General features: G+C 44.7%; 1 protein-coding gene across 6 annotated transcripts in view; it reads right to left on the bottom strand.

Annotated features, from left to right (window-relative positions):
- The window catches only part of PLAC1 (placenta enriched 1), a 260,395-nt gene that overhangs the window by 68,042 nt on the left and 169,821 nt on the right, over window positions 1-22,532 (bottom strand). The window contains exon 1 of one of the 6 annotated variants that reach the window (XM_007517031.2): window positions 10,597-10,665. The exons of 3 other annotated variants lie outside the window; for them this stretch is intronic. The gene's annotated coding sequence lies outside the window, so the exon portion shown is untranslated. Of the gene's footprint in view, window positions 1-1,289; window positions 1,388-9,789; window positions 9,865-10,596; window positions 10,666-22,532 lie in introns of those variants that run through there. 2 more of the 6 variants (XM_060182710.1, XM_060182711.1) reach the window with 2 other exon arrangements.

Genomic DNA, 22,532 nt, shown 5'->3' with positions numbered 1-22,532 from the left:
CAGGGGACTACTACTCAGCAATCCAACAGGATGAACAACTGATGTACAAATCTCAAAATCAGTCATACTGTTATATACAGTTACACTGCTTCAGCAGTCTGAAAAGATTACATGTGCTATGATTCCATTTCTTTAATTTCCTGGAAAAGGCAAAATCATAGGTGCATAAAATAGCTAATTGGTGGTCATTTGGGACTGTGCTGGAGGTAGGAGCTGATTCCAGAGGACAGCATGGGGAGGATTCTGGGACTAATATGGTAGTCATCACACCTCTTTGTGTATTAGTCTAAACTCATAGGATCATATGCTAAACATAGTAAAGTTTACCACATGCAACTTTAAAAGGTAAATTTTAAAGATCTTATAAGAATAATACTTCCAAATATGGGAAAGTGGGCAACCATGTCCTCAAGTTTTATAGTAGGGAGTCAACAGATTAGGTGCAAAAACAGGAAAGTCAAGAATTAGGAGTAATGGAACTCTAGTGATGGGAATTGTATGGAACTGTACCCCTCTTATCCCTCAGTCTTGTGAATCATTATTAGATTACTAATGAAATTAAAAAAAGAACTAGGAGGAGAGGTATATTAGCTCGCCAACAGTGAAGTAAATCACCAGATGAACACAAAACAACATCTGTAAAGGATGGCTGCCTCTAAGGAGAGGTGTGAGGGGTGAGGCAGAAGGCTGATTTATTATTTATTACAAGCCCATATGTACGTATTGATATTTAAAAACTGTCCTCATGTATTGCCTTGATTTAAAGGTAAATGTAGTGAAAAATGTACAGAACTGGTCAACCTCTTTCCTTTCTGCCTATCTTCCTTCTTCCATCTTCCTTCCTCCCTTCCTTCCTCTCTTTCTCTCTCTCTTCTTTCTTTTCCCTCTCTTTCTTTTTGCTTCCTTTCTTCTTCCTTCCTTCCTCTTCTTTCTTTCTTTCTTTCTTTCTTTCTTTCTTTCTTTCTCTTTTTCTTTTTCAGTTTACTTAGTCGACTTCCTAATCCTGATCCTGCAGTGATGGAGTAACACCCTGTTCCTCTCTGGTCTCACTCTCTACTTCTTTATGACAAAGAGTGTGGTTGATCCTTAAAAATCTCTTTTTAAGGTATTTCTTTTTAAGAAAAGTTATCAAATGAAAGGTTTGCATATTCACAATGATTCTTGGTTGACTCCCAATGTAAGAAACAGACATTCTTATTTTTAAAGTCGGGAGGGACTAAATCATCAAACTGAACCATTTCTTTTAAAGCAGTGCAGTATCAAAGACACAGAATGGTGAAAACACTCACATGAAATGACAGTTCATTGGCAACTCTGCAAGGCTCTTGCCATTCCTCTGCATCACTTCTCTCAGGACTAATGGAATCATTCCAGGCTACCAGGCCTGACAAAAATTCCTTGGGATGACAACAGGGATGTAACTCTTATGCTGACATGACTTCATTGACTTGGGAAATGAGTCAGAGCTTTGGAAGTGGTCCCTGACATAAGCAAGGATGATTTGATCCCTTAGGCATCCTGATGTTGGTCAAGGTCATGTTAAAGCCCAATTTCAGGGCTCCATTTCCAAACAACTGTTGAAGAAGCTGTCTTTGATAGCTACAGCCAGTCTATTGACTTCCTCCATTGTGTGTGAGGAAGCCCACCACTCACCGTTCTCATTCAGATTGAAAACAATGGCTTGAACCATTTTTCCCCCTCATCAACCTCTTTATGTCTAAGACTGGAGACCATGTGTGTGTCCCACTGACAGCTGTCAAGTGTGACAGAAGACTGTCCTCTTGGAAATGTGAGTCAACCATCATCCAATTAGCAGTCTTTTGGTATGACATAGCAATCTTCCTTGGCAGGCAATTGACACACACCCCTGACCTTGACCACACTGGCTTCCTACAGAAGCCTCCCTCACACTGCCGCCATCTTGACTTGTAAGCTGAAAGCACATGCATTTTGACAAGCATCCCCCTCCCCCCTTTACCCCTATCACATCAGGTCTGTGGCGTCCAGAATAAGGACACCATTGTGTGGGGGGCTATCAGCCTTTCTCAGTGGAAACAACACTGCCCTTTGTGAGGTCCCAGCCAACTTCTAAGGTGTGGTTATCCCTCTGCTCTCAGTACAGCCTCCTCAGGAGGGAGACACTATGCACGGTGCCTTTCCACCACTGGAATCTCCCTTCATCTGACTGTGAGCTCAAGTAGGGATTTTTCAATAGCTACTCTTAGTGTTTTGTCTGCCTCAGAAGCAAGATTGTTTTCTCCTTGTTCCCTCCACGAAAACACTTGTTTGCCAACTTTTGTAACCCCCTTCTCCATCATTGTTCCCCCACTCCAGACCTGGCTGTTTGCCCAGGTCTGAATCCTGCCCTACCTACTGCCTGGCACTGACTTTACAACACTTGGTCCAGAGATCACAAGTACTTAGCCTCAGCTGTCAGCTTAGGGAAGGAGAGGTTCCTGGACAAAGACAGTACTTGTTTCCACATCAGCATTCTCAGTGTCAACTGCAGTGACGGTCTCCAAAGGGGAGGGGGTCACTCCCATTTACTGCCAACTTCAAGGAAGACACCAGCTCAAGCCCATCCATGTGTCCAGGACCCACATTTGCTTTGACTGCTCTCCCTCACCCCAACTTTGTGAGGGGATTATAAACCCACTACAGGCTACTGATGTTATAGCATAGACAGGCTGATGCCTAGATACTGTGGGGTGAGGGTGGGGTGAGGGTGGGGTGGGGGGGCTGCCACAGGGAATGAAGATCATATTGTTCATAATAAGAATCCTGACGCCTCCATCTGAGATTCTAATGTCTGTGATTTGCCCATTTGATCCCAGTTACATGAGATTTCTAGAATATGCAAGTCCACAGAGACAGAAAGTTGACCAGTAGTTATCCAGGGCCGTGGCACAGTGATTGAGGAGTTGCTACATAATGGGCAGAGGGTCTCCTTTTTGGGGTGGTGACATGTCCCGGAAACAGACAGTGCTGGTAGCTGAGCAACATGGCGAATGCCCTGTCAGTGACTTGCAGAATTCAAAATGATATATTCCATTATGCATATTTTGCCACAATAAAAACAGGATATAGTGCCAACCTCCCCCCTCCTTCCTTCCTCCTTCCCTCCCTTTCCTTCCATCCTTCTCTATTTCTTTTAAATGAACTATTTTAAAAATATTTTTTCCATTTATTTATCTGTTTTATTTGATAGCACAGAAAGGGGGAAGAAAAGATAGATAGACAGACAGACATCTGCAATACTGTTTCACAACTCAAGAAGTCCCCCACCCCACGCAGGCAGGAACCAGGTGGCTTGAACCTGGATCCTTTCGTTAGGTAGCATATGCACTCTGTCAGGTGCCACCACCCAATCCCCATCCTTCTCTACGTCTTTGCCTCTCTCTCTCTCTCTCTCTCTCTCTTCTCTCTGTCTCTCTCATCTTTCTTTAAGAAAGCATCATTCTGACAGTACAGTGGCTGGGATTGGATTCAGAACTTCAAGCATGCAAATTGTGCGCTCTTCTATTGTGTCAGTAGCACTCTTTATCCTGACAAAGCTGTTATCATGCCTGCTATACTTATAAGCCTACACACACACACACACACACACACACACACACACACACACCCATTAATTTTTGTTTGACAACTTCTACTTATCTACTGTGACTCATCTTCAGGGGGGCTATTTTGGGATCTATAGGCCATGACACCCATGCTCTACCCGTTTATAGCTCCTCTTACTTTACTTTCAATCACACCACATAGTAGTTGAAATTCCATCCTTTTTCTCACTTCTATTGAAAAAATTATATATTTATTTATTAAAGTAACATAGTTTTATAACATGGGTTTATAAGTCATACGTCTACACTACTGTAATTTGACATCTATGTACACTGTATCATGATGGCCACCAAAAGCTTAGCCTCTCTCTTTTTCTTCCTTCTTTCTTTTTTCTCCTTTCTCTCTTTCTTTCTTTCTTTCATTCTTTCTTTCTTTCTTTCTTTCTTTCTTTCTTTCTTTCTTTCTTTCATTCTTTCTTTCTTTCTTTGCCAGAGCACTGCTCAGCTCTGGTTTATGGTGGTGTAGGGGATTGAACCTGGGACTTTGGAGCCTCAGGCATGACAGTCTCTTTGCATAACCATTATACGATCTCCCCTGCCCCCAAAACTTAGTTTCTGTTCATAGAGAATTCCATCATTATCTATAAAATTTTTTGCTCATGGCCTGACTTCAAGTTACCTGAAAGCCAGGATCAAGTCTGCCTTGAACACTGTATGGAAGTGTCGTTCGCATTTAATGTGCATTCAAAAGTTATTTGTGAAGTTAAAAAATGAATAAAATATATTTTGTAATGCATGCCAGTGTGTGCATAGTCATAGATTCTTAGAGCTAGCTATGAAGTGTAAACATTTCTTTTTTTTAACCAGAGCACTGCTCAGTTTTGGTTTATTGTGGTGCAGGGGATTGAACCTGGGACTTTGGGGCCTCACACATGAGAGTCTCTTTGCATAACCATGATGCTATCTACCCTGCCCAAGGGCAGTGTTTTTTATTTTTTTTCCCTCCAGGGTTATTGCTGGGGCTCGTTGCCTGCACTATGAATCCATTGCTCCTGGAGGCCATTTTCCCCCATTTTGTTGCCCTTGTTGTTGTGCTTGTTGTAGTTGTTATTGTTGTCATAGCTGCTGTTGTTGTTAGATAGGACAGAGACAAATCGAGAGAGGAAGAGAAGACAAAGAGGAGGAGAGAAAGATAGACACCTGCAGACCTGCTTCACCACTTGCGAAGCGACCCCCTGCAGGTGGGGAACTGAGGGCAGGAACCAGGATCCTTAAGCCAGTCCTTATGCTTTGCACCATGTGTGCTTAACCTGCTGCGCTATCGCCCAGCCCCCAAGGGCAGTGCTTCTATCAGAGAGAAAGATGCTCAGCAACCAGGGGAACCAAGTGCTAAGCCCCATTTTGCAGATCTCTCTCTGCCCTTTTCTTTCCTAATCGAAAACCCAATCGCTTCAACACTGGTCCAGCCCCACAGAGGACTCTGACCCATATATGTTTCTGCAGGAGGTACTGCCCCACCTGAGGCCCTTCCCAAGGTCCATTACATCAAGCAGAACCAGGACAGAAGCTAAGGAAATGGGCTTCAGAGGTGGTTATGCCACCCCACGCCCTCCAACCTCCACGAGACATAGGAGCATTAGCCTACATGTAGTTTAATGAGGTTTCTAAGTCGAAAAACCCTCTATGCATCCTTTGGGAAAGAACGAGAAAATAAAAGAATTCTCCTATATAAGCTATTTTGTCTGACTGTCTGAAAGCAGGCCACAAAGTCTGTTCAGAAGGCAGCAAGAAAGAGCTCAAGTCAGAGAAACGTAAGGATCTCCAAGACTCTTGCTCTTTCCTTCCAGAGAAAAGTCTTTGCTCCAGGCAGATTCCAGAGACCAGAGACCAGCAATCTTTCCCTCCCCCCCTTTGTTTTCATGACCTCATCCTAGCCCGGGCTCTGACCAGTTCAATCTGGATTCTCGTTCCCAGCTCCCAGCGGGACCCTCCTCTCTAGTCCTGTCCTGCTTCCTCAATTCTCTGAGCTTTAAGTTCCTCCAGCAGAGAGAAAAACACTTCTTGCCCTGATTGTCTCGTGAGGCCGTCCTGCAGGCTCCAAACAAGAGAGTGGAAATGGTGTCCTGTTCATTCCTGGAATTCTTGATGCTCCAACCTGAGCGTGTCTGCCTGCCCAGGTGCCCAGCTTTGTGCCATCTTCAGTGGTATTCAGTCAACATTTCTTGCCATCACATTTATTTCTCTTCTTTGCAAAAACACTGCCCTTCCATCAAGGCTTCAAAAGTCCCAGACTCACAGCATCTCACCAATGAATGGCTTCTCCAATGCCGGCCTCCTGACCTCATCCGGCTGTTCAGAGTCTCAGAGGGGCACTGTGGTGAGATAGCCCTTTGGCTACTGTTATTCCTGCCAAACCCAAGCACCAACTACTATTTTCTGAGCTGGTTTGATTCTACCAGCTACTTGTTCTGGCCTCTTTATATGCAGCCCCAATCCCTTTTGGGAGCTTCTGGGTTCAATAATCACACATTGTCTCAGAGCTTCCTAGCAGTTTTTAATGGAGGACAAGTGGAGCAGGCCAGATGCCTGTGCTTTAACTAAATGACAAGAGTCCAGTTGGTTCTGCTCCCATGCTCATGAATGGGCCGCCGAGCATGCCCTTGTTATTTGTGGAGCATTTACTATGTGTCAAGTACATTTTCGCCCCACTTCACTTACAACCCTCACAATGACCCTGCTATTATCCCCACCTACTAGATGAGGAAACTGAGGCTCCACAAGATAAAGTGACTTGCCCAAGATCACACTGATGTCTACCTCCAGAGCTCAAGCCTCAAGACGAGCATGTCTATCTTCTAGGTTGCACACTGGGATTGAGAATCAGGATGAGGGTATGACCATGTTAGCAAAGACCTTCTTTATATTCCAGCCTCCACAAATCACCCATCAGATTTCCACTAGTGTGTCCATTACCTACAGGAAGGGGCAGGGAAATGATCAAAGCCAGACTGTGCGCCCGTGGGTGCCTACTCTCCAGAAGCAGCAGAAGGGAAGCGAAGCAGGCCATGGCAATAGAGGGAGGCAAAGACACCTTCTAATATTTCGCAGCTGAAGTTTCATATTGTAAGATTCATTAACACAATCACGGGTCCATTCTTTAAGTCAATAGTCCTTTTTTTTTTTTTTTTTGCCTTCAGGGTTATCACTGGGGCTCGGTGCCTGCACTATGAATCCACTGCTCCTGGAGGCCATTTTCCCCATTTTTGTTGCTCTTGTTGTTGTTATTATTGTTATTGTTGTTGGATAGGACAGAGAGAAATGGAGAGAGGGGGGGAAGACAGAGAGGAGGAGAGAAAGATAAACACCTGTAGACCTGCTTCACCACTTATGAAGTGACCCCTTCTGCAGGTGGGGAGCTGGGGCTCGAACCGGGACCCTTGAGCTGGTCCTTGCGCTTTGCACCATGTGCGCTTTACCCGCTGCGCTACCGCTCACCCCCTTCTTTTCTTTATTATTTGATTATTATTTTTTTCCTTTTGTTTCAATACTCTCTGGTATATGCAATACTAAGGTTCAAAACCAGAACTTCATGCATGCACACACGTCCTGATCTCTACCCACTGAGTCAACTCCTTGGCCACTAACCCATTTTTTTTGGTTTCATATCAGATTTTACCGCTTATATCTCAAACACTACCTATCACTTTAAACCCAAAATTTCACTAGCTAACAACCTGGTTCTAGATTTTGATATTTGATGTATCAAAAAAGTGTGTGGGTATGTATAGTTTACCTGTTTTTTTTTTCTTTTTCAAAATTTTACTAATGTCAATCAATAATTCCTAATCCTTTGTGGAGTAGACGCCTCAGAGGATCCTGGGAAATCTGTAGACCCTCTTCTGAGAAAGGAAAAAAAAGTGCAATTGCACAATTCCATGCAGAGTGTCAGCAAAACCCACGGCTCTTCCTGTACCTCACCTAGCAACTTCCCAGCTTTAAAACCAGCTTTAGGCACAGTGGATCACAGGGTTCTTTCTCTTCCTTCCTTCCTTCCTTCCTTCCTTCCTTCCTTCCTTTCTTTCTTTCTTTCTTTCTTTCTTTCTTTCTTTCTTTCTTTCTTTCTTCCTCTCTCTCTCTCTCCCCCTTCCTTCCTTCCTTCCTTCCTTCCTTCCTTCCTTCCTTTCTTTCTTTCATAAAAACCTGCTAGAGATCAGGGAACAACAAGTCTTTTAAATAACAAGCCAGCCTAGGGCACAACCCCCAGGGTTTGCTTGATGAGAACTGTGTTTGTGTAACTTTCCAGAGGCCTGTGCAATTACCTGTGTGGGGGTCATTTGCAATCAGCCGCTGTACTCCCCCAGGGCCCCACGCAGCCAGAAGCACTGCTTGCACAGAGGTCCAGCATCAGAACATGGTGGAACACAGAGCTATCAATAGAAACCACACAGAAAGTGGTAATACGGTCCTGGTGTTTAGCGTGTGGAGAGCCACCCAGCAGACAGGAATGGCTTCGTTGGATGGGGATTGGATTCCTAAGTTCTAAACAGCCCCGGTTAGCACCACATGTCCAAAGTGGATAGATCTGTTTAGACAATAGAGGAGGTGCAGAACTCAAGTCCTCTCTGGCTAAGTTGCTGGTGTCCCATGGGATGACAGTGCCTAGAGTGTATTTGTGTGTTTGTGGAGGGGGGTTAATAAATCTATAGTGGTCCCCTCACTTGAATCCACACCAGCCTACCTTCACGGAGCTATGTTATTCCAAACAGCAACTCTTAATTCTCACCAACCACAGGTCTTACTGTTCTTTCACCAACATATTAGGTCATCCCAACCCAAGCTACTGCAAGGTCATTCATCCCTACCCCCCACCCCAGTCTCTTATATTTTGTACAGACTGGTCTTAGTATCTTTAATACTAGTCTTCATCACAACTCAATCTTTTTTTTTTCTTCTTAGCCCACTGCGCACTCTTTCAGTCCTCATACAAAGAGTGGGTTTGTTTCAGTGAATGCATAGCACTTTCTCCCTTAAACACCATTTCCTTGGAAAATATAAGGCCATGTGGCAAGTTTGAAGGAACACTGACCTGGGGATCACTTCCTCCCTCTGCCATCTCCCCAACCTGTCTGAGCCTCAGTTCTCTAGCAGACAGGGAATGATTCTGACAAGTGCACTTATCTGTCCGGCATCTCAGAAGACTCAGATTATATAGTGAGCACATAAACACTTGATTAGCTGCAAGTTTTGGATAGAGAGAGTTGAACCATCGATTCACCGACATAGCAGACAAATTCCACAAGTCACATGAATCATTGTTCTGTGATGCCTTCTCTCTCTGTCACAAAGCATACACTTCTTTTTTTTTAATTAATTAATTTATTTTCTTTTGTTGCCCTTGTTGTCTTTTTATTGTTGCTGTAGTTATTATTGTTATTGTTGTTGATGTCGTCATTGTTGGATAGGACAGAGAGAAATGGAGAGAGAAGAAGAAGACAGAGAGGGTGAGAGAAAGATAGACACCTGCAGACCTGCTTCACCACCTGTGAAGCAACTCCCCTGTAGGTGGAGAGCCGGGGGCTCGAACCAGGATCCTTAAGCCGGTCCTTGCGCTTTGTGCCACGTGCGCTTAACCTGCTGTGCTACCACCTGACTCTCGAAGCATACATTCCTTGAAGCCTCATTATTTGGGGGTGGGTGGTGGTGGTGGTGGTGGCATTTATGGGTGGGCAGACATGGCTAAAGTCAGTGCTTCCAGAATCTGAGACAGGTTCAGTCAAGCAAAATAAACACACACACACACACACACACACACACACACACTTAATTTCCTTTTGTTGCCCTTGTTGCTTTTTTATTGTTGTAGTTATTATTGCTGTTATTATTGATACTGTCATTGTTAGATAGGACAGAGAGAAATGGAGAGAGGATGGGAAGACAGAGAGGGGGAGAGAAAGAGAGACACCTGCACACCTGCTTCACTACCTGTGAAGCGACTCCCCTGCAGGTGGAGAGCCGGGGGCTCGAACCGGGATCCTTACACGGGACCTTGCATTTGGTGCCATGTGCACTTAACCCGCTGAGCTACCACCCGACTTCCCAAAAGAAACACTTCTTAGCCCCTGCTGCCAGGTGGCAAGGACACTATCCTCCCCCTCTCCCAAGACCATCACTCCACATCGCCTGCCCCAGAACATCCCTCCCACTGGAAGAAGAAATGGTTACTCACTGATGGGAAATAAATCCTTGACCCTTTCTGAGGCTTCTAAGACAGTTGGTCCTGTTTTCTCCTTGTGAAGGTAAGGGTGGGGGCAGGGAGGAGAGAGGAAGAAGCTGAGGCCCCTCAGACTTGAGTCCTTTAGGTCTGGACTGTTTGCCTTCTACATAGCTTTAAGGAGATTGCCAAGAATGTTCATGAGCTCTCTTCCCCCCCTTTTCTAATTTGCAAGTTGTAAAATGTGTTGCCAGCCCCCCCCCCCATGTACCAGATTTCTCCAACTTTCTAATTTAGCAAGGAAGAGTCCTTTCCAGCCAAGAGCCTAGAAATTTTTCTCCATATTTTAGTTGCACTGAATTAATGGCTTAAACTGGTGAACAATACACACTACATTTCCTAGAGCTGTCCCATGTCTGTGTGGGATTCGGGCCCCAAAATGACGACTTTCCTGCTGCAGATTGCAAACTCCCCAGAGAGCTCCCTGGGGATGGAAGCCAGCCCACACGGCTTTCTGAGCAGTCAGCAAAAATGAACCTCTCCTTGGAGTTCAAGGTGGGCTCAGAACTGAAGCTGTCTTGAGATAAAACAGAGCAGTTCTGATTCACCCCTGGGGGAAGGCCTCTGAGCAGGGGAATGTGAAAGGCCCCTCCAGTTGGCAGAGACACCCACTCCCCTTGCCTTTGGCCTAGAGGGGCTGGCAGATGAAGCTCTGTGCAAATGCCAGCCAACCCAAAATGGTCCCAAGACAGGCACCCTGTCATTTAGCAAAATGAAAACCAAAAAAAAAGTAAGAAGGAAGGAAAGGAAACATCTGCAAACCCTGTCTCAATGTTGAGCTGCTGCTTTCCCTCCTCGGCCCGTGGTGGACTGGTTCCTGCCTGATCAGAATGGTTCTCTGCAACAAATACATTTGGAAAGAACCTCCCCCCCCCACCATACACACAGGAAATTCTTGTGTTTAGTCATCCTTACTACATGGGCTGAGTCAGCAAGCTTTGCTTTAACCACAGCTGCTTTCAAATGGTAAGCTAAGACCAGCGAGTTGAGGGAGCGGGCTTGGCTGCAAACACTTTGTGAGCCAGAGCTCCAAATTGGATGGATAAATTGGAGGAATTGCAAGTTGGGCACTGTTCAATATCTTCCAGTCCTTCTGGGTGGGCCTCAATTACTTTTTATTATGTTGGGACTACTGAGCATTCCAGAACTAAAAGGGACAACAGCTTGAATGTGTAGAGAGACATATATGCTATAGTGGCATGAGCCGATGTCCTGGGGTTTCAATCCTGGTTCTATTACTAACTGGCTCTGTAGCAATGGGACAATTGTCCCCTCTCTCTCTGGCTCTTGGGATTCTCGCCCTTAAAACCAAATATTAGATAAGGTATCTTCAAAGGGCTCTTCCTGTTCTGAAGAACCATGAATCAATCTAGGACAGGCGATCAGCCAGTCTTGTCCCAATGTAAAGTACTTAGAACACTATCCAGAAAATGTCAGCCAGTTTCACCACTGGACATGCATGTCTGGGTGTGGACCAGGACCATTGGGAATCCACTGCCAAATATATATACTACATAACCTGTATGGGAAATCTGGCCCAACATTTTCTCTGTTTGCAGTAAAAATGTCTTCCCCGCCTCTAACCACAATCCATTAGCTTTTGTGTGGGCCTCTGTAGACAAGGAGAACCCCAGGAAACATTCTTTTCTAAGATTCCTTTGTCAAGTGTGAGACTCATCCAGCCTGACCTCTCTTCAGTCCTGTGCAAGTGTGTGTGTGTGTGTGTGTGTGTGTGTGTGTGTGTATGTGTAGAAGTTGCTTGAGTTTAAGTGCTCATACTCTCCCTCTCAGAAGATTATTTCCCAAACTTTGGGCTATCATTTCTGACAAATGATCACAGAGAGGCCCAGACTAGGATAGGTTCACTCTCTCTCTTAGACAGTCAGCATTGACGATAGGAGAAGGTCACTTATTCCAGATCACACCTCACAGTAGGCATTCTAGGCCACAGAGAATCTTGGACACAAGATAGAGGACAGCCCTGTGTAGTGTGACTCTCCCTACTCCCAGGTCCATACCCAGACATGCATGCCCAATGGTGAAAATGGCTGACAATTATAATTTATCAGACGTGTATAGCTGGATAGGTTCTAAGTACTTTACATGCTCACTTGATTTCACTTTATCCTCCTAGAAACACAACTATGATTCATATTTTACTGATTAAAAACAGGCATCTAGATACTGATCATCTCGCTCAAAGTCAAGTAGCAGTAAGGAGAGCTGCTATTCTGGCCTAGGATTGCTGACTCAGAGATCTCTACTCCGAACAACTGTGCTTCTGAGTGGGCCAGCCTCAGGGGAAGACTGAATGTGGTTATGATGATTCCAGTTCCTGTGTGGACTCCATGACCCACTGCCTCACGTATTGCATTCCTAGGTAGACACAGATGCCTGTTCTTGTTTCCGTGGCAGTCTATGCCTCTTCTCTAGAGGTCTTCCTCGTGCTGGCTTGAGGACAAGGGAACACACATGATATGAAATGGTCGCACTCTCTAGCACTGGTAAATGCATTAGGGTTGACATTTGCTTATTGGGGGAGGAGTTAAAGCTACTTTCAAGTCATAGGTGAAGAAACTGAGACTGAGAGAGTAGTATCCTCCCAGACTGAGGGTTGGTGGGCACTTAGAGAATGCTGAGCAAGGGACAGAAATGACTGAGTTGGCCTGATCTATGATCTTCCTTTTGAGTCAATGCTACACGGGAATCAGGAGGAGGGATTTAGCTACACCAGAGGCACTTTTTCCTGTGGGCTGCCCCAAGCTCTTACATAACTTCAAATGCAGATCAAGCCAACTGCTACATTCAGACAACCAAGGTCATGGCTGAATAGTAATGTCCTTATGACCTTTCTTAACACCAGACCCTGCTTACTAACTGGATCACACGCTCACAACCACAAACAACTTTGGGGAAAGTCACTGCTGTTGAAAACGAAGCTGATCAAAGACTGTGGACTGAGGATTATGACCCAAAGACACCACTCAGTGCTTACTGTAACCAGACCCAAAGGGAACCATCTTACTTTCCCATCTCAACTGTGCAGACACTGTTGAAAGAGTTTCAAGCCAACAAAGCATGCAAAGTATTATTTGAAAATAAATTTTATGGTAGTGTAAGTTTTCACTGATCCTAACACAGAAGTCAATATGGAAAAAAGCAAAGAAAGACCTGAGGCTTTGTATGTGGTTAAAGCCGCCCAGGAATTGGCCTGAGGGAACAGTCTCTTAATGGCTGTTTTCAAAGAAATAGGAGATCCTTTTGCATTCCCTAGTGTGAACCCACAATGTATTTTCCAGTTTCTTCCTCCTGAACATAAAAAAAAGTTCCAGTTTTTTTTTTTAAAGGGACAGTGTGGGAGATCTTTCCTGATTTGCCTGCGACTATGTGATACAGACAGGAAGAGCATATCAAACGTCCTCTCTTCTAGGTGCCATGGTTGCTAGACTGGAACAGGCCTATGTCATGTTCCAGTGGAGAGTCTATTACTGCTCATGGACTTTCCCACGTGGTAAAGTCGGCCACACACCATCTTATAAATAAGCAAATGAACTCCCTTCCATTTTATAGGGTGGCTAACACCTGATTACCTTTCACAATCAGCCAACCTCTTAATTCATCCCAGGTTGCAGCTGGCCTCTAGGAACATGGAGGAGGCTGGGTTGCTGAGGGAAGACAGAGGGTGGGACAGTGACAGGGGTATGTCTGGACATGTGCAGGGCACACCAAATCCCGTTAGAAGATTTAAAAAAAAAAAGTGGGTAGCCAGGATTTTTAAGCTAGGGGAAAAAAAAAAAAACACCCTGCCTTTGTAGTGTTAGGGGATGACATTTCATTGCAAAAATAAATGATTTGGTCATTACCATTTCATGGTTGCTGGCAACCACTCTCCTTTGCTTTCTAACAATTTCCATTTTAGGCACTGACAGGCCCTTCAAAGTGATTCAGCCAAATATCCACCCAAAGTTGCGTATTTGGCAATTTCTGACTGAGAAATCTGGGGCCTCTGGGCAAAGCTGTCTGAAAGGGCTCCCTCTTTCTTTGTCAACTGAGAAACAAACAGATCACCATAAACACTCACCCTGGGCTCCTCCTTGGGGCAACCATGCTGAAGGAAAGGGAAGGAACAGAAGTTGTTGGCAGGGGCCCCACTTCCTTGGCTCCAGTCCTTGCTCTCACTTTCCATTGCTGCTTACACTTTTCCTGAAGGCCAGAGCTGCCTCAATTCTCCCAGACCAGGGCCAGGCAAAACTCTTGGACAAGTAAGCATTCTTCAAGGATGGAGAGTTGCAAGCAGAAACTGGAAGTGCTGGAAGAGATTCTGAGGCTGTAGAGCCTTGAAATATTTGGGAAACTCATCTTATGGGACTGTCTGGATCCACAAGTAGGTTGGGGACAGACAGTCTGGTAGCATGGAACCTCACAGGGAAAGTTCCAGGTTGGTCTCTGGAACCTACCTAGTTCTCTGAACCACCCCTGCACACCCAACAACTGTAAGGCCTAAATAATTTTGACTTGCCCAGTGGAACTCAAAACCTGTCTTCTCCTACAGTCTTCCCTGTCTGACGAGCAAGTGTAAGAAGTGAATCACTAAGTTCCTTTAGCCTTCTAAGCAGCCACCCCCCACCCTGCCTCTTTCAGTGTACCCCTTTTATTCAGAACTCTCTAAATGTTAGGTTACCTTGGTAAGGTCATGGTGATACACCATTTTCTTTTTCAGAACCTACTTTCTTTCTGCTCAAAGCGCTCACACCATCAGAATGTGTATGTCCACTCGAGTGTTGGTTTGTTTATTACATGTCCTTGCTGTGATACAGTGGCTGCAGGAGGGTGGAACTACTTCCGTTCAGCACTGTCTTCCCAGACCCTGTCTCAGTGCCTCACACATAGGGGATGCTCAGTAAGTATTTGCTGAAATGACCCATACTGTGAAAACTTTAAAAGCAGGCCTTTTGTCTCTATGCATAGGTTTCTTCCTCAAAGCTGCTTGCACTTGACTATTGTAACTGGTCTATCTGGAAGGGAAAACCAAGTCGTAAGCTATTTCCATTTCCCATGCTTGTTCCGCTTTCTACTTGGTCCGTGGTGCCTAGGATCTGGGTACCAGGGCCAGGAAGCTTATTGGTCAGAGGTAATTTGTGCTGGGGATTTGCCAAATAGAACTGGCCACTTTCCTTTCCCTTTGGGAGTTATTTTTGACAACTTATTTAGGTTCCCTTCTCTAGAGACAACAACTAACCTTCTCAAAGGTTAACCTACCCCCGCAGCATAGTTTCTTCTTCAGTAAAATAAACTAATGAAGAGAAAAAAGTTAGCAGATCCCAATATTTGAAAAATGGTCCCTCAATACTGGTGGTTGCTTGGTTTACAAAGGTATGGAAGGTCATGGCCTTTTTGATGACCCTTTTGAATAGTAACCAACCCATTAAAATATATTTATCTATTTATTTTATTTATTTATTAGATAGAAACAGAGAAATCAAGAGGGAAAAGAAAAATAAAGGGACACACACACACACAAATACACACACACACACACACACACACACACACACACACACACACACACACCTGTAGCCCTGCTTCACCACTCATGAGATTTTCTCCCTGCAGGTAGGTACTAGGGGCTTGAACCCAGGTCCCTGTACATTGTAACAGGTATGCTCTACCAGACATGCCACCACTTGACCCCCCAACCCATTCATTTTGGTTGTGTTTCTTTTAGCCTAGAGCTTCTGCCACTTAGGGTGAATCCTATGTATGTATACACCAGGATGTAAAGACATAATAAGATGCGGTAGCACATAGGGCAGTAATCAGAGGGCTCATGAGAGCACAATAGAACCCTAAGCAGTCAGTAAAAGAGTAAGACAGATCTCTATGTACTGTCTCAAAAAGATCTCTACAACATTTTAAATAAGGAAAACAAAGTCTGGCATAGTAGAAGTCCATTGTCTTTAGGGTCTGCCAGGTCCTCCTTCCAACTATCTTACAAAATCTTTGTTTTTCATTCTCTCTTATTGACCCAGCTTCCTAACTGGATTTTGGTCCTAGAGTCTGTATTTCCAGTTCATCCTTCTCACCAACTGGAATGAACAACCCAGAACATCACTTTTGGCAGGTCTCTTTTCTGCTAGAGAGAGTTCCAAGCAACTTAAGCCATCACAATTCTAGAGGCAGGATGGTGGTATGCTTCCATGCCATGAGATTAAGGAAGGCCTGAATTTGAAGGTGAACCTCCCCCCCCATATGCCCAAGATTTGACCTGGGCTTAACCTCTTTGAGTCATAGCTTCCTGGATATAGTGCTTTTGACATAGGGTGGTTATGGGGGCGAAGCTAGAGAATCATGCATAGAATTCCGCATAGTGCCTGCCATATAGGAATGAATCAGAGCCAGGTGGTGGGACACCCAAGAGAGAACATATACTACCATGCATGAGAACCTCAGTTTAAGCTTTTTAAGGGTAGGGGAGCTTCACTAGCAGTGGAGAAGTGCTTCAGGCATCTCTTTTTCTCTCTCCATCTCTCAGACCCCCTCTATTCCATTCTGTCTCCATCAAATAAGAAAGAAAGGAGCAAAAAAAAAAAAGGCCCTCAAGATAGGTAGTACCAAGCTCCATTAATAACCCTGGTGATAAAAACTGAGAAATGTTATACATGTACAAACTATTGTATTTCACTGTCGACTCTAAACCATTAATCCCCCAGAAATACTAAAAGAAAATACTAAAAGAAATACTAAAAGAAACTAATTAATTAATACAAAGCTAGGGACAACACAATAAATCCTAGTTATTATTAATTTTGTTGCTATTATTACTATTAGACCAGTTTTGGGTGTGCGTATGTGCTTTCTATTTCTTTGTTTTTGTTTTGTGGTGTCTGGGGCCTCATATATGTACAATGCTATCATTCCTGGGCCAATTCTTTCATTTTTTTTTCTCTTTCAGATAGAGATAGAGAGGCAAGGAGGGAAAGAAAGAGACACCACAGCACAGGAACTTCTCTTAGGACTATGGTGCTGCCATGTGGTGTTCAGACTCAAACCTGGGCCCAGTGAGCGATGTTTCTGGGCCCTGTTTGATGTTCTCTGAGAAGTGCTTTGCATCCTAACACCTTTCAGAAGAAGCTTTGCACATTTCCTCCCTGGTGCTCGGCCTCTGGTACCCACTCTGCACCGTAAGGCACCTTTGATTTACTTATAGCAAAGGCCACCACTCTCTTCTCCACCTAAACCTGGAAGATATGTCTTGGTCCCTTTGAATACATGGCTTTCAGGAACTTCTCTATAGACTTTGATCAGATGACATCCCTTGTCTCTTTCTTTCCCTTCTTACATTCCTCTCTCTCCTTTTCCTTTCTCCCCTCCCTCCTTTTTTCCTTCTTTTCTTTCCGCCTCTTTCATTCTTTCTTTCTTGACAGAGAGGCGGGGGGCGGGGAGGGAGAAAGAAAGAGAGAGAGAGAGGTCACAGCACCAAAGCTCCCTTCAATGTAGAGGGGGCTGGGCTCAAGCCTGGGTTGCACATTTGGCAAAGCGACACAATATCTAAGTGAGCTTTGTGCTGGCCCAGATGACATCATTTCTATGCCTTTATCTCCTTCATCTCTGTTGCAGGAATCTTCTTTGCCTGGATCTGGCAGGTGGCCTCCCTTTGCTCTCAGCCTTCCCTGGCCTCACTCAGGCTTGTGTTGTGGCTGTGTGGTTTGTGCTGATCGTCTTTGGTATCAGGTGACTTTTGCACACTCCACTGTTTAAAATAAAGAGAAGGAAGGGGCTACTCCTTGGTGCTGGGTAATAAGAGGGCATGCCGGTTTCGGGTTCTCTTGTAGAACCCTAGTTTCCAGTCACTTTTGTGAAAGGGCAGACCTGTTTTCACATACTACTTTGTTCTCTGCCTTTTTTGTTTCATGAGTTCGCAGAGTGGAGTTGTAGGAGGTGAGCTTCTGGAGGTGGGATCCCTTTGAGCTTCCGGGGCTCTCAGCAGCCTGGTGCGTGATGGATCCTAGTTCCTGCCCCCTCTCTCTTCTTTATATTTCTAAAAAAAAAAGTCTTTTATGGGTCCAGGTGGTGGTGCACCTGGTTGAATGCACACATTATAATGTGCAAGGGCCTGGGTTCAAGCTCCCAGTCCCCACCTGAAGGGGGAAAATTTCACAAGTGGCGCATGTGTCTGTCTCTCGCCCCCTTAATCTCCTTCTTCCTCTTGATTTCTCTGTCTCTATCTAAAATTAAAACATAACTTTTAAAAATGAATTTTATTTTACTTTATTTATCTCCAGGGTTATTGCCAGTACTATGAATCCACTGCTCCTGTGGCATTTTTTAATTTTTTTTCTTTTTTTGGATAAGACAGAGAGAAGTTGAGAGAGGTGGGGAAGATAGACAGGGAGGGTGGAAAACAGAAACCTGCAGACCTGCTTTGCCACTTGTGAAGTATCCCCCCTGTAGGTGGGGAGTCAGGGGGTTGGTAACTAGGACTTGGTTCCTTATGGGTCCTTGCACTTGGTACTGTGTACTCTTAACCAGGCATACCACCACCCAGCCCCCTTTACATGCATTTTAGGGGGCTAGGTAGTGGCATATCTGCTTCAGCACACAGGGTATCATGGTTCAAACCACCCCCACCCCATCTACAAAGAAGAAGCTTCATGAGCAGAGAAGTAGTACTATAGGTCTCTCTCCTCTCTCTTTATCTCTTTCTGTCTCCCTCTCTCAACTTCTCTCTGTCCTATCAAATTAAAGAAAGAAAACAATAATGGGAAAAAATAGCTACCAAGAGTGGTGAATTCTATCGACCCCCAGAAATAACCCTGGTGGCCATAAAAAATGTGTTTTATTTACTTCCTATGAGAGGAAGACATGCCAGAGCACCACTCCAGTCCGTGAGGCACTGGGGATCAAACCAGGAGCCTCAGGCCTTGCAAGTCCCATGCCTCAGCAGATTAACTATTTCTTATTTGCAGCTGTTAGGTTTTTCCCCCCATGGTGTGTGTGTTGGGGGTGGGGTGGGAGTTGCTGGAGGCAGAGACACTGGCTCATGTACTGTCAGTTGTGACTAGGCTGGGCTGGGTGCAAGTCAAAATGAGTAACCCTCTGACACAGTTTCTTCTACTTCATCTTTTTAAAATTTCAGATAGAAGGTGAGAGATGGGGAGGGAGACAGAGATAGAGAAGGAGACAGAGAAGAGATATAAAGCTTATCCCACGCAGATGTTCCCATGTGTTGGTTGGGGACTTGAACCCCAGTCCTTGAACATGATAAAATGTGTGAAATTGTGTGAGCCAACTCTCTCCCCTCTCCCCCTGCCCCAGTGTGTCTCAAAACACCCAGCTCTGTGAAAATTTCCTATTGTATATAGGTATATAGGATGTCAGAAGAGTTGATTTTTCCTTCTCTCTGGAGATCACCTTGTACAAGGCTCCAAGCCACCCTTGTGCTGAGCTCTGGTCAGATGTGATGGCAAAGGACATTTCTCTCCATCACCAACTTCATTCCCAGTGACTGCCATCCTCACACGTCTTCTCTGTCCTTTGATGACTTCCAGACAGATGCTGAGTGGTTGATTATTTGCACAGATGACTGTAGCATGCTCTCCCCGGGATTTTTTTTTTTAACCTCTAAAGTCTCTTTATTGAGAGCTTTTATATTAAACATACACTAAGTCCCAAGCTTGGTTCTAACTGATCCCACATGAAGGAATGATTTTTCAATTCATAACACATGAGAAACATCTGTTCTGCTTATTTGAATTCAGGCAGTACCATTATTATTATTATAGAAGCTGACTGTTGAGTATCAATATTTGTCTCTTTCAGTTCCATTGAATTTTTCTGAGTGCCACACCCATTTGTGGATCTTTTCAATATACATCCCAGAGTATATGAAACTGTGGAACAATTTCTGTGTCCCCCCACTTTTTCTATCAGGCCTAGATCCTCTTGAATACGTGTGCAGAACAGGAAATTCCCTATCAGATGTGGGTAGAGTCACTTATTAAATGAACAGACATTTCAAAGGTCACCTCAGACCCTTGCTTAACACAAGACTATCAGTTTTCAGGCATCCCCTGGGAGACCTCAGAAGGTCTGGGGTCTCACCTGTTACCTTTTTAGACTAAGTTGGGCTATAGGTTCCTTGAATCCCTGGGTCGATCATGAAGGAGGATGCCCTTGAACCAGAGAGGCTCATCTTTGATATTAGGAGATGTTGGTATCTAGCAATGAATTATTATTTGTTTCCTTTAACCAACTACCAAAACTTGGGGATGATTTGTTTAAAAATAAATTTAGAGTTGGTGAGCTAACTCACTGAGTAGGACCTAGGTTTGAACTTTGGAACCACATGAGAGGTGTTCTGGCACCAGAGGAAGCTCCAAAGCTGTGATGTCTCTCCCTCCTTCTCTTTATGAATGAAAAAGGACCCTGGAAGTCATAATATCACACATGTGTGAGGCCCTGGTACTGCAAATAAAAATAATACTAATTTCAAGTGGACTTAAGGATTTCTCTAAATAACTCTCATTAGCATTCTTGTGTACATGGACGAGTAGGAAAGACAAGTATGGGGTTATATTCAGTATTCTGGGAACTAAAGAAAACTCAGGGTGTGCCCAATGCTGAGAGAACATTGAGAGCACTTATGTCAGGTTCCTAACCTGGGAAGTGTATATATACATACTGACATGGTGCTGTGAAATGAACTCAAGCTCTTGCCCATGAATGATATCTGAGAAGAACCTGCCTCCATACCAGCTCACTTCTTTTTAAAGATAGAGAGTCAGGTAAAGAGAAGGAGAGAGAGAGAGAGAGAGAGAGAGAGAGAGAGAGAGAGAGAGAGAGAGAGAGAGAGAAAGGTTGAGTGAAGCTTCCTTCAACGCAGATGAGGGGCTAGGCTTGAGCCAGAGTCATGCATATGGGAAAGTAGCACACTATCCAACTGAGCTACTTTCACTGGACTTCCATCCCACTATTATATTCTTAACACTTTTTTTTTTTAAAGGTAGAGAAGGAGAGAGGAGAAATATCACTAAATCACTACACCATTCATGGAGTTCCCCCATGGCCATCCATGGTGCTTCAGCATGGTGCTAAGGTTGGAACCCAGGGCCTCTGGCATGTGAAAGCAACTCCTTTTCTGGGCAAATTAGCTCCCAGCCCTAACATGTGGGTATTTTAACAAGAGCTTCATGAGACAGTTCTCTTTCCCTTGAGGACTGTCACTGTGGGATCTCCAAAGTGGTCAAGAGAGTGGAAGAAACAGAAAGTAGAAAGGCAGACTTCCACTAAGCACACTGACTTGAAGGAGGACTAAATTTGGGCAGAATAACACAAGGACTTAAGCTGGAATCTCAACTCTTAGGGCAACCTTGGGAAATTGCTCAACTCACAGAGCTACAGACTATTCACCTTTACAATGGAGCCACTGCTGAGGAGTAAATAGGGTGGGACCAGTAAATCACTCAGCATGTATCTGGAGTGAGCTACCCGTCCCCCCAAACACAGCAGTGGCATGCATCCGAGGCCAGATCCTCAGGCCTATTACACACATAGGAAATGCTACAGGAGAGATTGTGTTGACACAAAAGGCCGCACATTGTGCAATTCTATTTGTGTGAAATTTCCAGAATAGGTAAATTCAGAGTGATGAGAAGCAGATCAGTAGTTTCCAGGAGCTGGGGGCAAGGGAATAGGGAATGACTGCTTAATGGGTAAGGGGGTCGGCTTTGGGGGTGATGAAACCATGCCAGAATTAGACAGGTGATGACTGCACATGAACAGGAATGTGCTCCATGCCACCAAATAGCACACTTCCAAATGGTCAGAATGACCCATATCATGTAATTTGGATTTGACCGTTCATGAAAAATGGCTAGCTTGAGTCCTTTCTTCTCTCCTTTTTGTGGGTCTCTGATCCATGGACAGCTCAGAGCTAGTGCTATTATAGAGGGGTCAGGTGCCCACTTCTACTCCGGTGCAGGCTGGAGAACATGACGACAAGGTGCTCATGCTCCAGGCAGGTAGTGAACAAAATGGCTGGGCCCCAGCTCTCATCGTATTTGAGCTGGTGGTTCCATTGCTTTTGGTCCCTGATGAACCCACAGCAGAGAAGTAAGAATAGCTGATGTGGAAAGGTCAGTGAGAACCAGAGCACGAAGCTGAGGTGCATCAGAAACAGTGGTGTCCAATTCAAAAAGTCAACTGTTTGTCAGGCAGGCCAGCTGGAGTTGAACAGCTATGTTCTGGGAAGACGCCACTGTCCACACGACTGCAGGGAGCCGAAGGAGGCCCGTGTGGTTACTTAAGCCCCCACTGTACCCTCCTTAAGCAATCACCCAACACTCCAAATGCCAAGACTCTTGAGCTACAACCAGGAATGTCCCTGGAATGAATTAGTTTTTTTTTTTTTTTTTGGTGGGGGGATTGAGCGACGGCCTCCAATCTGGGGTCTAGAAGGTGACTGGAGCATTTGAGATTTGTTACCCAATAAAAATCTCTGCTAAGGCCCAAGACTGAAATAACTCAGCTGGGCTCTGGGCTCAGCAGAGGCCATTCATTAGCTAACACTTCTCATCTGTGATAGTTACAGACAGGTTTTTTTTCATGCCCCTCAAAATGGGCTTCAGCTTCGCAGCTGGCAGACAGCTGTGGCCTCCCAGTGTTTACATTACCCAGACTAATGCAGTCTGTGCGGGAGA

This window comes from Erinaceus europaeus, chromosome X (genome assembly GCF_950295315.1).
Source record: "Erinaceus europaeus chromosome X, mEriEur2.1, whole genome shotgun sequence".
NCBI lineage: Eukaryota > Metazoa > Chordata > Mammalia > Eulipotyphla > Erinaceidae > Erinaceus > Erinaceus europaeus.
This window is presented reverse-complemented; position numbering and strand designations above follow the sequence as displayed.